The 16,176-nt window shown below is 44.6% G+C and overlaps 1 pseudogene; it reads left to right on the top strand.

Moving 5' to 3' along the window:
• Nucleotides 1-2,091: 2,091 nt before the first annotated feature.
• Nucleotides 2,092-2,209, top strand: LOC126428664 (5S ribosomal RNA; annotated as a pseudogene).
• The last annotated feature ends 13,967 nt before the right edge of the window (nt 2,210-16,176 follow it).

Genomic DNA, 16,176 nt, shown 5'->3' with positions numbered 1-16,176 from the left:
GGTTTAAGTAGTTCTAAGTTCTAGGGGACTGATGACCACAGCAGTTAAGTCCCATAGTGCTCAGAGCCATTTGAACCATTTTGCTGTCTCTGACAGAATTACAATGTCATCGGCAAACCTCAACGTTTTTATTTCTTCTCCGTGGATTTTAATACCTACTCCGAATTTTTCTTTTGTTTCCTTTACTGCTTGCTCAATATACAGATTGAATAACATCGGGGACAGGCTACAACCCTGTCTCACTCCCTTCCCAACCGCTGCTTCCCTTTCATGCCCCTCGACTCTTATAACTGCCATCTGGTTTCTGTACAAATCGTAAATAGCGTTTAGCTCCTTGTATTTTACCCCTGCCACCTCTAGAATTTGAAAGAGAGTATTCCAGTCAACATTGTCAAAAGCTTTCTCTAAGTCCACAAATGCTAGAAATGTAGGTTTGCCTTTCCTTAACTATTTTCTAAGATAAGTCGTTGGGTCAGTATTGCCTCACGTGTTCCAACACTTCTGCGGAATCCAAACTGATCTTCGCCGAGGTCGGCTTCTACCAGTTCTTCCATTCGTCTGTAAAGAATTCGCCTTAGTATTTTGCAGCTGTGACTTATTAAACTGATAGTTCGGTAATTTTCACATCTGTCAACACCTGCGTTCTTTGGGAAAAATTATAATTCCTCCAATAGACGTAACACATCAAAAAAAATCAGTATCCAGGGTAGAGCATACTAAGTTTTTGGGTGTACATATAGATGAGAATCTTAATTGGAAAATTCATATCTTGGATCTCCTAAAGCGACTAAGGCAACGGCCTTGCCGCAGTGGATACACCGGTTCCCGAGATATGACCGAAGTTAGTGCTGTCGGACGTGTTCGGCACTTTGATTGGTGACAATCCAGGCCGCCATGCGCTGTTGCCATTTTTCGGGTTGCACTCAGCCTTGTGATGCCAATTGAGGAGCTACTCGACCGAATACTAGTGGCAAAGTTCAAAGACAACCATCATAACGACCGGGAGAGCGATGTGCTGACCACACGACCCTCCTATCCGCAACCTCATCTAAGGATGACATGGCGGTCGGATGGTCCCGATGGGCCACTTGTGGCCTGCAGACGGAGTGAGTGCTAAAGCGACCAGGTTCAGCAACTTTTGCAATCAGAATAATTACCAATTTTGAGGATGTAGATATTAGTAAGCTAACATACTTTGCCTCCTTCCACTCTCTGATGTCATACGGAATAATATACCGGGGCAACTCAACAGTTAGGCAAAAGGTATTCACTGCTCAAAAGAAAGTAGTTACAATAATGTGCGGGGTTCATAGTCGCACACCTTGTAGGCACCTATTTAAAAGATTAGGAATTCTTACAACTCCTTCACAGTACATTTATTCAGTAACGAAATTTTTTCTCAACAACATGGACCAGTTTAAAATCAACAGCGACACTCATGATTACAATACCAGAAAATAGAAAGACGTACACTTTCCTTTACTTAACCTATCTTTGGCACAGAAAGTGGTAAAATATGCTGCTATAAAACTTTTTGATAAATTACCAGATGAAACAAAATGTCTGACAGACAGCAGTAATAGTTTCAAAAACAAATTGAAATCATACCTCCTTGACAATTCCTTCTATACCACAGATGAATTCTTGAATATGAGTAAATAAAGCTGGAGATAAAATATATGCATTTTGTGCCATTTAAGGGAATGGGATAGATAATAGAAATATTTAGGTATAATAATATAATGTAAACAAAAAAAAAAGAAACAGAAAAAAAAGAAAAAGAACTTGTTTCCTGTGCGCATTTCTTGTGCATTTGACACGTTCCACATCATAACGATTTTCCGAGCTATTGATCATTAGAACACTTAACTAACTAACTAGCCGTGCAGTTTGACATCTTAATGGTGAAAGTGAGGTTGTGAAAGATCGTTGTCTTTACGAAAAAAATAGAAATATAGTAACAAAATGAAGCAACAAGCAGTGACAAAAACAGAATTCATAGTGGAACTTGTCAAAGGTCGCATGGTACAAATTGCTCACACTCCTGCAAACTGAAAGAATAGGAAAAGAGTCATTCAGACATTTCAGAGTGCCAACGGCCTTCCCGCAGTGGTAACACCGGTTCCCATCAGATCACCGAAGTTAAGCGCTGTCGGGCTGGGACAGCACTTGGATGGGTGACCATCTGGTCTGCCGAGCGCTGTTGGCAATCGGGGTGCACTCAGCCCTTGTGAGGCAAACTGAGGAACTACTTGACTGAGAAGTAGCGGCTCCGGTGTCGGAAACTGACATACGGCCGGGAGAGCGGTGTGCTGACCACATGCCCTCCATATCCGCATCCAGTGACGCCTGTGGGCTGAGGATGACATACGGCCGGTCGGTGCCGTTGGGCCTTCATGGCCTGCTCGGGAGGAGTTAAGTTTTAGTTGAGACATCTTAGAAGATACACATTTATTTTGCTCCAGAAAATATATACTATCAAATACATCGAGGAAGATATAGGGTGGCCGTGCGGTTCTAGGCGCTACAGTCTGGAGCCGCGCTACCGCTACGGTCGCAGGTTCGAATCCTGCCTCGGGCATGAATGTGTGTGATGTACTTAGGTTAGTTAGGTTTAAGTAGTTCTAAGTTCTAGGGGACTGATGACCTCAGAATTTAAGTCCCATAGTGCTCAGAGCCATTTGAACCATTTTGAAGATATAGGACGCAGTAAATAACGCCTTCTTCCGTTGTCATTTCTGCCTCGTCCGTCTCCGGCAGCTGAGTCGTGTCAGCACGGTAGCTCAGCGTGTTCGGTCAGAGAGTTGGTTGGCCTCTGTAAGAAGAAAACAGAGTGGAAGGATCAACAAACTAACTTTAAACGGATGTCATGTGACGTCCACAACGATCCCAACGATCAACAACGAACAAAAATGCAAAAAAAAAAAATGGTCAGCGCGACAAAATGTCCATCTTAAAGGTCCGGTTCGATTCCCGGATGGGTCACAGATTTTCTCTGCTCGGGGACTGGGTGTTGTGTTGTCCTTATCATCATCATTGCATCCAAATCGACGTGGAAGTCGCTGAAGTGGCGTCAACTCGAAAGACTTGCACCCGGCGACTGGTCTACGCGACGGGAGGCCCTAGTCACACGACATTTACATTATTTTTATTTCTATCTCATTATCTTGCTAAGTACCAAATAACATCGAAAATTATTTTTCTCCTCAAAAAATCTGACTTTTAGACTGTTGAAATAATTTTCATTATAACACATTTATCTACTCACTTTCTTATTTCTGGATGGTGTACATTTTTTCTCTAAAAAAGGTAAACATTTTCTGCTTTCAGATGTACTGTCTCCCTTGTAGGAGAACACTATGCAACTTTTCAGTGTGCCACGAAAAGAAAACAAACTACATACGGATGAAGAAGACACGAAAGTACAAAGTCTATTTCTATAATAGGAATAGGCGCTGTGTTTCCCAACGCCTATATACACTGAAGAGGCAAAGAAACTGCTACACCTGCCTAATATCGTGTAGGACCCCCGCGAGCACGCAGAAGTGCCGCAACACGACGTCGCATGGACTCGACTGAAGTCTCAAGTAGTGCTGGAGGGAACTGACACCATGAATGCTGCAGGACCTTCAGATGGATGGTTCAGATGGCTCTGAGCACTATGCGACTCAACTTCTGAGGTCATCAGTCACCTAGAACTTAGAACTAATTAAACCTAACTAACCTAAGGACATCACACACATCCATGCCCGAGGCAGGATTCGAACCTGCGACCGTAGCGGTCACGCGGTTCCAGACTGAAGCGCCTTTAACCGCACGGCCACACCGGCCGGCTGCAGGACCTTCCATAAATCCGTAAGAGTACGAGGGGATGGAGATCTCTTCTGAACAGCAAGTTGCAAGGCATCCCAGGTATGCTCAACAGTGTCCATGTCAGTGGAAGTGTTGCCGCTATGTAGCAATTCTGGACGTGTGGAATGTCGCAGGGTCCTGCTGGAGTTGTCCAAGTCTGTCGGAATGCACAATGGACACGAATGGATGCAGGTGATCAGACAGGGTCCTTGCGTACGTGTCACCTGTCAGAGTCGTATCTAGACGCATCGGAAGTCCCATATCACTGCAATTGCACACGCCCCACACCATTACAGAGCCTCCACCAGCTTGAACAATTCCCTGCTCACATGCAGAGTCCATACATTCATGAGGTTCTCTCCATACCTGTACATGTGCATCCGCTCGATACAGTCTGAAATGAGACTCGTCCGACCAGGCATCATGTTTCCAGTCATCAACACTCCAATGTCGGTGTCGACAGTCGCAGGTGAATCGTAAAGCTTTGAGTCGTGCAGTCATCAAGGGTACACGAGTGGGCCTTCGGTTCTGAAAGCCCATACCGATAATGTTTCGTTGAATGGTTCGCATGCTGACACTTGTTGATGGCCAAGCATTGAAATCTGCAGCAATTTGCGGAAGGTTTGCACTTCTGTCACGCTGAAAACTTAAAGGTTCTTTTCCCCGCCGCAACGATGTCTGAGATTTGATGTTCTACCGATTTTCTGATATTCACGGTACACTCGTGAAATGGTCGTATGGGAAAATTCCCACTTCATCGCTACCTCAGAGGTGCTATCTCCCACCCCTCGTGCGGTCGACCATAACACCACGTTCAATCTCACTTAAACTTGATAACCTGTCATTGTAGCGGCAGCACCCGATCTAACAACTGCGCCAGACACTAGTTGTATTATATAGGTGTTGCCGACTGCATTGACGCATTGCCGACCGGGGTGGCTCAGCGGTTCTAGGCGCTACAGTCTGGAACCGCGCGACCGCTACTTTCGGAGGTTCGAATCCTGCCTCGGGCATTGGTGTGTGTGATGTCCTTAGGTTAGTTAGGTTTAAGTCGTCCTAAGTTCTAGGAGACTGATGACCACAGAAGTTGAGTCCCATAGTGCACAGAGCCATTTTTGAACCATTGACGCATTCTACCTGTTTCCATATCTCTGTATTTGAATACGCATGCCTGTACCAGTTTCTTTGGCGCTTCATTGTACAGGGTGATTCAAAAAGAATACCACAACTTTAGGAATTTAAAACTCTGCAACGACAAAAGGCAGAGCTAAGCACTATCTGTCGGCGAATTAAGGGAGCTATAAAGTTTCATTTAGTTGTACATTTGTTCGCTTGAGGCGCTGTTGACTAGGCGTCAGCGTCAGTTGATGCTAAGATGGCGACCGCTCAACAGAAAGCTTTTTGTGTTATTGAGTACGGCAGAAGTGAATCGACGACAGTTGTTCAGCGTGCATTTCGAACGAAGTATGGTGTTAAACCTCCTGATAGGTGGTGTATTAAACGTTGGTATAAACAGTTTACAGAGAATGGAGGCGATGGATCGGCCGCCAGGCAGCCCGTGACAGAGCACTTCATCACTGGCCTCCAAGAAGCCCTGATCTTACCCCCTGCGATTTTTTCTTATGGGGGTATGTTAAGGATATGGTGTTTCGGCCACCTCTCCCAGCCACCATTGATGATTTGAAACGAGAAATAACAGCAGCTATCCAAACTGTTACGCCTGATATGCTACAGAGAGTGTGGAACGAGTTGGAGTATCGGGTTGATATTGCTCGAGTGTCTGGAGGGGGCCATATTGAACATCTCTGAACTTGTCTTTGAGTGAAAAAACCTTTTTAAATACTCTTTGTAATGATGTATAACAAAAGGTTATATTATGTTTCTTTCATTAAATACACATTGTGGTATTCTTTTTGAATCACCCTGTATTATTATGCACATAATCACGCATAATGACGGGCGATTCCTTCGAAATGCAACTACTCTAGAACTTATTTGGCGATAATTCTGTAATGTTGTAAACATTTTATCTGCGGAAGATCATAAGACGCCATAAATCTCGTCTCCTCACGTGACAGGCATTCGCGACACGGCGGTTAGGACCACGGGCGAGCGCTGATTTCTCTCAGGCGTTAACATCATCGTGACACGTTTTCAGGTAGACTCACTTAAATAGTTTCATATGACCTCGCACACGTCGTTCGCCCACTAGATAAGTCGGAGCAACACTCGTTTGACCTTACGACTACTATAGTGGTCATGCGGACTGCGTTTTCCGCCCGTCAAATCTGGCGCCGCAGTACTGCCTGCCGGGGCACGCTCGCATTTGCGCGCCTATCTCGTCGTGTTATACGCAGAATCCTCCTCGGGCATCGTGCCAGCGTTCTAAGGTGCCGCCTGTAAACTGCCCAGGATTCAGATCCGTAAAGCAGCACGGGAATCACAACCGAATTCCATACTAGCATTCTCGTTGCAGCGCTGAAATTGTGGTTGTCGGCCGGCCGGAGTGGCCGAGCGGTTCTAGGCGCTTCAGTCTGGAACGGCGCTACCGCTACGGTCGCAGGTTCGAATCCTGCCTCGGGCATGCATGTATGTGATGTTCTTAGGTCAGTTAGGTTGAAGTAGTGAAAGGTGGCTACACTGAGCCACTGCGCCAGAGATTGCGCCAAAGAGTATTATTAAGCCGCCTCCACAGTGCCTGTTAAGAACTCGTAGCAGTCAGTGCTTGGAGAGAGCTCGTAGTAGTCAGTGCCTGTCGAGGTCTCGTGGTAGTCTGTGCTGAGATGTTGTAGCAGAGAGTGTTTGTTGAGATGTGCTATTAGGCAGTGCTTGCTGAGATGTGATATTGGAGAGTTCTGGTTGAGATATAATGTAAGGATTAGAGTGATTTTCATCAATATAAATGAGGTAACTAACTCCGTTTGTTATTAATTTCAGTATCCTAAATAATGCGTCATTACAGGTTCAGTCAACAAAGCATCTGGCGTGTGTTCTTGTATTAGAGTGTAATTCTGCTTTCCTTACGCAATTATCGTATTTCTAATTTTCTTTTATCACGTCAGTAAAATTGGTATTTAAAAATTCTTGTCTTGTTGAAGAAGAACCGTGCCAGATGTGCGTTGAGTCATACTTCCACATACAGAACAGTTATACTTATGCTTTGGTTTCGTAGGTTTCATAGTTGCTGGGGACTTAATTAATTAATTGTGTTAACGAAAAATTTCATTTCATTCTTGTTGTTGTTCTTTGCAGTCAGATAGCGTAATAATACTAGTCAGGGCCAACCGATTACGAGACACAGCGTAATCGGACATACAGCTACTAAAAACAAAAAAATATTTTCATTTTATTTAATTAAGCCCCCATGCAGTAGTTCTACGTTCTAGGGGACTGACGACCTCTGATGTTAAGTCCCATAGTGCTCTGAGCCATTTGAACCATTTTTTTGTGGTTGTCACGTACTCGAGGTATTGGCCTGCCGAACGTTGCTCCACTACTCAGTCTCCGAATCTATAGTATTAACTGAAAGAGGAAAAGGAGATGAAAATTTTACATCAACGAAACGAGTTATTCTCCATAAGAATTCCACCAGAATGATAGTTCTTCACTTGAACGCCGATACAACCTGAGACACTCTACGTGATCAAAAGTATCCGTGCGCCCCCAAAAACATACTTTTTCATATTACGTGCATTCTGCTGCCACCTATTGGCAGGTACTCAGTAGTCATTAGACATCGTGAGCGAGCAGAATGGGGCGCTCCACGGAACTCACGGACTTCGAACGTGGTCAGGTGATTTAGTGTCACTTGTCTCATTCGGATTGAGAGATGTGCGCTGTAAGCACACTTCAGGTTCTAAGTGCCGTACGTCACGCGCTTCCGTTACTTTCTTTCTACACTCATCACTGATAACTAGAGGCACCTGTTTTTCGCAAAGCGCGGAATCGCGAAATTTTCACGAAATTTTACACATTTTGCTGAAAACGCGAAACTATTTACTTTTAAGCCAAATCGGGAAATCATTGACGAAACTTTGCAAAATCTCGTCATTTGAACTTAACTCCAGAAATTCGATTGGGGTTATGGTAATACAGTCTGGATATCGATTGTACACCATTTCGATATGTATAATATATTGAGTATTCCAAAGACATTCTACAATGTTCTGGATGATCTGGCGGTGTATTCTGAAGTGTTGGCAGAAGAGCCAACACTGTGTTGCTAGAGGAGGCCGAAATGCACGCGTTTAATTACACGCTGACTGGCGCGAGGTCTGGAACAGTTAAGGGAATTAATAGTAGCAAATAAAGTACGTAGTTGATATAATACTTAACTTTAATCCACACTTGTTGTACATCGCTCTTGACGGTACATGTTTTACACTGAATATAAACTGGTTATGGCGCCTTGCTAGGTCGTAGCAAATGACGTAGCTGAAGGCTGTGCTAACTATCGTCTCGGCAAATGAGAGCGTAATTGTCAGTGAACCATTGCTATGAACGTCGGCTGTACAACTGGGGCCAGTGCTAGGAAGTCTCTCTAGACCTGCCGTGTGGCGGCGCTCGGTCTGCAATCACTGACAGTGGCGACACGCGGGTCCGGCCTATACTGATGGACCGCGGCCGATTCAAAGGCTACCACCTAGCAAGTGTGGTGTCTGGCGGTGACACCACATATTCAGTATTGCGTGTTGGAATTCGTTGTGGATCGCCGGTGCATTGAGTGTGGTATTTTGTGTTGTGTTGTCGTGCTACAGATGATTAATATGGTAGTGACAGTTTTCTACCGAGAAAAGGAATTTTCGTCCGAAGGATTTTATGTTTTCGACAAAAGTAGGAAGATACTGGCTGTCTCTGAGCACTATGGGACTTAACATCTGAGGTCATCAGTCCCCTAGAACTACTTAAACCTAACTAACCTAAGGACATCACACACATCCGTGCCCGAGGCAGGATTCGAACCTGCGACCGTAGCAGCGCCTAGAACCGCACGGCCACAACGGCCGGCTAGGAAGATACTTATGTGCAAATACTGCAATGTGCGTATTGAGTGGCAGAGGAAGGACACGCGGCTGAAACACATTAATAACAGTTCTTCCCATAAGAAGAACAAGGAGAAGGCGCTAACAACTACTGGTATAAAAAGACAAGCTACGCGCACGGAAGTCACAGCAGGGGCAAAACGAGCGAAAAATGATAAAGAATTCATTTTATCGACTACTCGAGCTTTCATTGAGGCTAACATTCCGATGGAAAAAGTTGATCATCCGAAGCTGAGAGAATGGATGAACAAATACATACCAGATTTGTGTAAAGCTGTAGTGGAGGCTTTGTGGATCCCAGTCAGTAATGTTGATAGAGAGATCATTTTCTAGATACTGCAACATAATGTATGACAGGAGAACAGCTCTGACTCCCAGTAATACGGAAGTCATGGTATCCTTGGCTTTCTCGGGCTGAGTTGTGTGTTGTGTCCATAGACTAGGACAGGATAAATGTTTTCCAAACTTTCATGATTTATAAGTTTTATGCTTTTTCAATTTATGTAAAATAAAAGATTTTTCACTTGAAACGTCCCCTTTGAACAATTATACGAGACTGTGCTTAAACTGACACACAATATTTTGTTCGCGCAACGCAATCTGACTTTCAATAATCCCTACAAAAGAATGGGCCCTGACTAACATTAAACTATACCTTTCCCAAATCACTTACCTCACAAAAATCTTCGCTACTCAAGCTACTGCAATACAGCGAGCGCCACTACTGCCAGCTAAATAAAAGATTCAAAGTACTGAAGGCACTAACTACTGATAGGCATAATTAGCAAATGAAAGATTTTGATAGAGAACAACCAACGTATTTACCTCAATAGTCATAATATATATAGCAGTTCATGACAAATTACAAAACTCCGCCATCTCTCTCCCCATATCCACCACTGCTGGCGGCTCACCTCCAACTGCGCAACGCTACGCGCTGTTCACATCCAGCCGCCGCTGCCCAACACTACAATGGCAGACAACAATGCAAACTAGCTCCAAAGGGCAGCTGCCTGCAAAATACAGTGTTGGATTAGAGCTGTTTATTTAATGAGAAAGGAACGTACATCATTTCTAGAGCAAAAACGAAGTGCAATTATTATTCAACAATGGTATCGAAATATGTATTCTACAAAATTACAACAACATGAATATCAAAAACTGAAATTGACTGTTCGATTAGTTCAGCAGAGATTTAGAGCCAACAGAGCAATGAAGCAACACAAGGCTGCTTTTCAGGTACAAAAGGCTGCTGCTATGAAAATACAGTGTTGGATTAGAGCTGTTCATTTAATGAGAAAAGAACGAACATCATTTTTGGAACAAAAAAGTAGTGCAGTTATTATACAACAGTGGTATCGAAATATGCGTTCAACAAAATTACAGCAACAAGAGAACCAAAAACTGAGGTTAATAGTGATACACATTCAGCAGAAATACAGGGCTACATTGTTGATGAAATATGATAGAAATATATATCAGAGGAAAAAGTGGGCATCTGTTATTATTCAGAGATGGTTTCGAGCCACTCTTAATATGAAACGTCCCCTTTGAACAATTATACGAGACTGTGCTTAAACTGACACACAATATTTTGTTCGCGCAACGCAATCTGACTTTCAATAATCCCTACAAAAGAATGGGCCCTGACTAACATTAAACTATACCTTTCCCAAATCACTTACCTCACAAAAATCTTCGCTACTCAAGCTACTGCAATACAGCGAGCGCCACTACTGCCAGCTAAATAAAAGATTCAAAGTACTGAACGCACTAACTACTGATAGGCGTAGTTAGCAAATGAAAGATTTTGATAGAGAACAACCAATGTATTTACCTCAATAGTCATAATATATATAGCAGTTCATGACAAATTACAAAACTCCGCCATCTCTCTCCCCACATCCACCACTGCTGGCGGCTCACCTCCAACTGCGCAACGCTACGCGCTATTCACATCCAGCCGCCGCTGCCCAACACTAGAATGGCAGACAACAATGCAAACTAGCCACAGACTGCACACAGCACAGCCAGTGATTCTCACACAGAGCGCTACGTGGCGTTACCAATAAGAAAACCTAAACAGACTACTTACACACTGCAAATGTGCCATAAATGTATTTCCTGTACCTTTTATTGCTGAAAAGTGGAAATAAAATTTAACGAAATTATTGAAGAAATGGAAAAAAACTAGCGAAAAATATACCGAAATAACTTTTAAAAAATGACGAAATCGGGCAAAAATTTTCACCACAAACAGGTGCCTCTACTGATAACTGTCGACACGAAACAAACGAGGCGCGTAGCGCTCGCGTTAGAATCACGGCATATTACGGCTGGTTCACGGTGAATGGAAGCGAACACGTGGGAACAGGCATTCGCAAACAATTAGCCTGCGGTCTGTGTCATTCCCTGTACCTGTCAAAGAGCGTCTACACCGCAGGAAGAGTAGACGAGAGAAGGAGTACAGCCTGCCGAACCCACGAACGCCACGTAAACATTGCGCTGTCGCAACGGCTTGAGCGATGAGTCAGTGAGAACACGTCTGCACTCTACAGCGCTGACAAGGATACGACAAAATCAGAGCCGCGATACGAAACGCTCGTTTTCAGAGAAAATCGTTGTGGACGCGTAGCGAAAGAAGTACACAGGTGTTTGAAGTTGTACTGGAACGTGTACTTGAGACTCGAGCAGGTAGTGCATCCGATGCCGAGCTGTGGATTGAGCTTTCCTTCACACTTATTGTCCGTAACTTCGGGTATAGTCGGCTGGCGCCTCTCTATGGGTCCTCATTACAGTATATACACTCATGCTCATAAATTAAGGATAATTGCAGAAGGTGCTGCCACACAACGTGGCACTATGCTAATAGCATAGGCGCAGAGGGAACACACACGACACAAATCTGTAAGTCCACGGTATTGGTGATAAGTTGAGAAAACCGTCCGGAAACATGTGCTACAAAACGCCACTGTTTCCTGTGCATGTGCCCCGACATCAGTATGGGATATGATCACCATGCACACGTACACAGGCCGCAAAACGGGTTGGCATACTCTGGATCAGGTGGTCGAGTAGCTGCTGGGACATGGCCTCCCATTCTTGCATCAGTGCCTGTATGAGCTCCTGAAGTGTGGTAGTGGTTTGAAGACATGCAGCGATATGTCGACCGAGAGCAACCCAGACGTGCTCGATGGGGTTAAGTTGTGGAGAACAAATCAAATGTGTGTGAAATCTTATGGGACTTAAAACTGGTAAGGTCATCAGTCCCTAAGCTTACATACTACTTAACCTAAATTATCCTAAGGACAAACACACACACCCATGCCCGAGGGAGGACTCAAAGCCCCGCTGGGACCAGCCGCACAGACCATGGCTGCATGAATCAGCTAATCCCACGCGGCATTCTGGAGAACAGGCAGGCCACTCCATTCGCCTGATATCTTCTGTTATAAGGTGATGCTCCATGATGGGAGCTCGGTGGGGCCGTGTGTTATCATCCATCAGCAGGAAGGTGGGACCCACTGCATCCCTGGAAAGGCGGACATACTGGTGCTATATGACATCCCTGTTACTGTTCCTCCATCAAAGACATGCAGGGGTGTACGTACACCAATCATAATCCCACCCCACACCATCAAACCACGACCTCCATACAGGTCCCTTTTAAGGACATTAAGGGGTTGGTATCTGGTTCCTGGTTCATGCCAGATGAAAACCCGGCGAGAATCACTTGTCAGACTATACCTGCACTCGTCTGTGAACATAACCTGGGACCAATGACCATGTACTGTGTTCTTGACACCAGGCTTTTCAGGCTCTCCTGTGACCAGGGGTCAGTGGAATGCACCTTGCAGGTCTCCGGGCGAATAAACCATGTCTGTTCAGTCGTCTGTAGACTGTGTGTCTGGAGACAGCTGTTCAGTGGCTGTGGTACGATCCCAAACAAGGCTCCCTTCAGTGGCCGTCTGTGGGCACTTATGGTGAGATATCTGTCTTCAGGTGGTGTTGTACACTGTGGACGCCCTGGATACGTTTCCTGTGTGCTGGAATCGTTGCCATAATCTTGAGATCACTCTTTGTGGCATATGGAGGGCCCGTGCTACGACCTGCTGTGTTTGGCCAGCCTCCAGTCGCCCTTTTATTGAACCCCTCTTTGTTCTTTGAGCCATTTTCAACACACAGTCACCATTAGCACGTCTGAAAACGTCTGCACATTTACTCGCTGCACCGTCCTCTTGACATACACCAACACACTTCTGCATATGTGGACTGCTGCCAGCACCACAGTGCGACGACCGCAGGTCAAATGCACCGCATGGTCATACCCCGAGGTGATCTAAACACGCAAACCGCCCACCAGAGCGTTGTTTCACCATGTATCAGAATTATCCCTAATTTACGAGCATGAGTGTATTTCGTATGGCTTGAAGGTACAGTGTGTTGTGAACAACATGTTGGTCAGCAGAGCGATTGAAGTTCACTTAAATGGCAACGTAAACAGACCTTACAAACTGAATGATGGATTACCACAAGGATCGATTCTTGCCCCATTGCTGTTCAACATATACAGTTTGTCCCACTCAATCCTCCCTAATTTCAAAGACCCAGAAAAAAACCACAGTAGATACGACAATGAAAAATACACCACATTGTAGAGCACTGTCATCAATACACCCCCATATGTGAACCATTTGTAGCACAAAGAATATCGAGTCTATATTCAATTTTTGCCAAGTTCTTTGTAACATTTCCTCTGTTATTGTTGCAATCGCATTAGTGATACGATGTCACAATGTAGAAATATCGTCCACTTCGGTCGCATATACGAGATCCTTCACGAATCCCCACATGAAGAAATCAAGCGGCGTAATGTCGAGTGAACGTGGTGGCCAGGCAATGGGTCCTCTACGTCCGATCCAACGACTGGGAAATTTCCTATCCAGGAACTTGCGAACAGCCGTTGACCAATGCGGCGGAGCTCGATCTTGTTGAAAAATGATGTTGGGTTACGTATCTTATATCTGAGGGTAGACAAACTGCTCCAACATGTCCAGATACACTGACCCACTCACTGTTTCTTGCGCAAAGAAGAACAGTCCAACAATCCTGTCGTGCATTAGCCCACACCAGACGTTTAGTTTAGGGCTATCACGGACATGTTCAATGACAACGTGCGGATTTTGCGAACCCCAAATCCGAACATTATGCATATTAACCATTCCTGATAGACGAAAAGTTGCCTCATCTGAAAAATAAACATCTTTCCAGGGAGCTGGCATCCATATCAATACGCTGCAGCATATCTGCAGCAAATTGTCGTCGGCGTGGTTTGTCGTTCGGCGTCAGATGTTGCAGAATTTGCACTTTGTAAGCACACATACGAAGACGCTGGTGAGCTACACAATGCTATGTTGATCAAGGTACATCAAGTTGCCTAGGTGCTCGACCAATTGACTTAGGTGGGCTTGTGAGAAACACTTGTCTGATGTCCTCCATGGTCTGTTCTGAAACTCCGTAATGTGCACTGCCAGGGTGTTTCAGAACACTTCCTGTTGCCAGAAACTTCCTATACCATTCCTTAATTGTTGTCACATTAGGTGGATCACATTCATACACACGACGATAATTCCTTTGCACAGTAATCGGCGATTTTGTTTCTGAAAACTGCTTGCTCGCGCTGCTCTGGCGTCGCCATTTTCACTTCATGCGACCATGCTGCACTCTGGCGACGATAATTGGCACTTCTCATGCGGGAATATAAATTCTTTGAGATGCTCTACAATGTGGTGCATTTTGATTGTCGTATATACTGTGGTTTTTCTCTCATGGGTCCCTGAAATCAGGGAGGTTTGAGTGGGACACCCTGTTCACTGCGGATTTACCGGCTACTACTGCTAGAAAGTTTATATACACTGACGACCTTGCACTGACAGCCCAGTCCAATGACTTCGCAGCAGCAGAAACCACGCTCACAGAAGACCTTCAGAGACTCGACAAGTTCTTCAAAACCTGGGAAGTGACCCCAAACATAACGAAAACAGAGATGAGCAGCTTCCATCTGAGCAACAGACAAGCCAACTATATTCGTCAGGTTCAATATTGTGGCCAATTGCTGAAGTTCAGTCGCCACCCTGAATATCTAGGAGTCATGTTGGATCGATCCTTGACTTACAGTGCACATCTCCAAAAATCAAAAGTCGTTACAACATTCTACACCAACTCACAGGAGCAGGCTGGGGTCCCGCTGCCTCTACTCTCAGAAATACAGCACTTGCCCTAGTATACCAAGTAGCTGAATACTGTAAGTCCAGTATGGCTTAACAGTGCCCATACAAAGAAGGTATATGTCCAGCTGAATGACACAATGAGGATTATACCAGGCACCATCCAGTCTCAAAGATGCTAAAATGAATGTGAGCAACGGGAAACAATAAACGCTGGAATGAAGATCTGGCCCTGTCTGACTACCCCCTGAAGCAGATCTTACGATCTCTTAATTCTATAAATTACAATCTAAACATAAATGAATGATTAAGGCAACTAATCCTACTAAATGATAAACGTTGTTCCTGCTTATATATTTATTGTAGAAAAAACCTTTATATTACAAAGTTCACATTTGCTAAGTAAAATTACTAATCAATTGCCCAACTCTGCCCCTTATTATGACTGTGTGGTCTAATATAAATAACGCGAAATGACTGACATCATCTACGTACCAAACACTAGAAGACAATACTTTCAGAGATGATCTATTTTTTGGTGGTGTGGAACCTCAGTGGAAATAAACTAACGTGATCACAGCTGTTTACCTTTGAGAGCCTTAATAAGCCGAAGCAATTTGCGACATTACCGCAAGTGATGGTTCTCGTGCTCGCCTGCGACGATGGAAGAACTCCGGCCACAAATAAACTCTTTCAAACACTAGGACAGCAGAAGGCGGTCCTCTGACTAATATACTCTAATACTGTCTTCTCCTCTCTGTGTTGTACGGACGAGAAACGCGAACTCCCAGCCACAAGGACGGAGCTCAGATAACGTCTCAACGTAAGTATAGGCAGAGGAAGTGCTCTCAATTACTGAACGCTGCGTACTCAACGATGACTTCCAACCCGGAGGTGAAGTCCAGAATCGCATAGGTTCGCAACAGTGCAGTACCTAACTGTTCTAACTATAAACTCTCCTGAGAGCTAAGACAGCAAGTCCGTCTGTACCAACAAAGCTGATATCGAGCGACAGTCACACACGGGCGCTCACAATGTAAGACCTCGTCTCTCCA

Source organism: Schistocerca serialis, chromosome 12 (genome assembly GCF_023864345.2).
Source record: "Schistocerca serialis cubense isolate TAMUIC-IGC-003099 chromosome 12, iqSchSeri2.2, whole genome shotgun sequence".
Lineage (NCBI taxonomy): Eukaryota > Metazoa > Arthropoda > Insecta > Orthoptera > Acrididae > Schistocerca > Schistocerca serialis.
The sequence above is the reverse complement of the archived record's forward strand: the minus strand, read 5'-3'. Positions and strand labels throughout refer to the sequence as shown.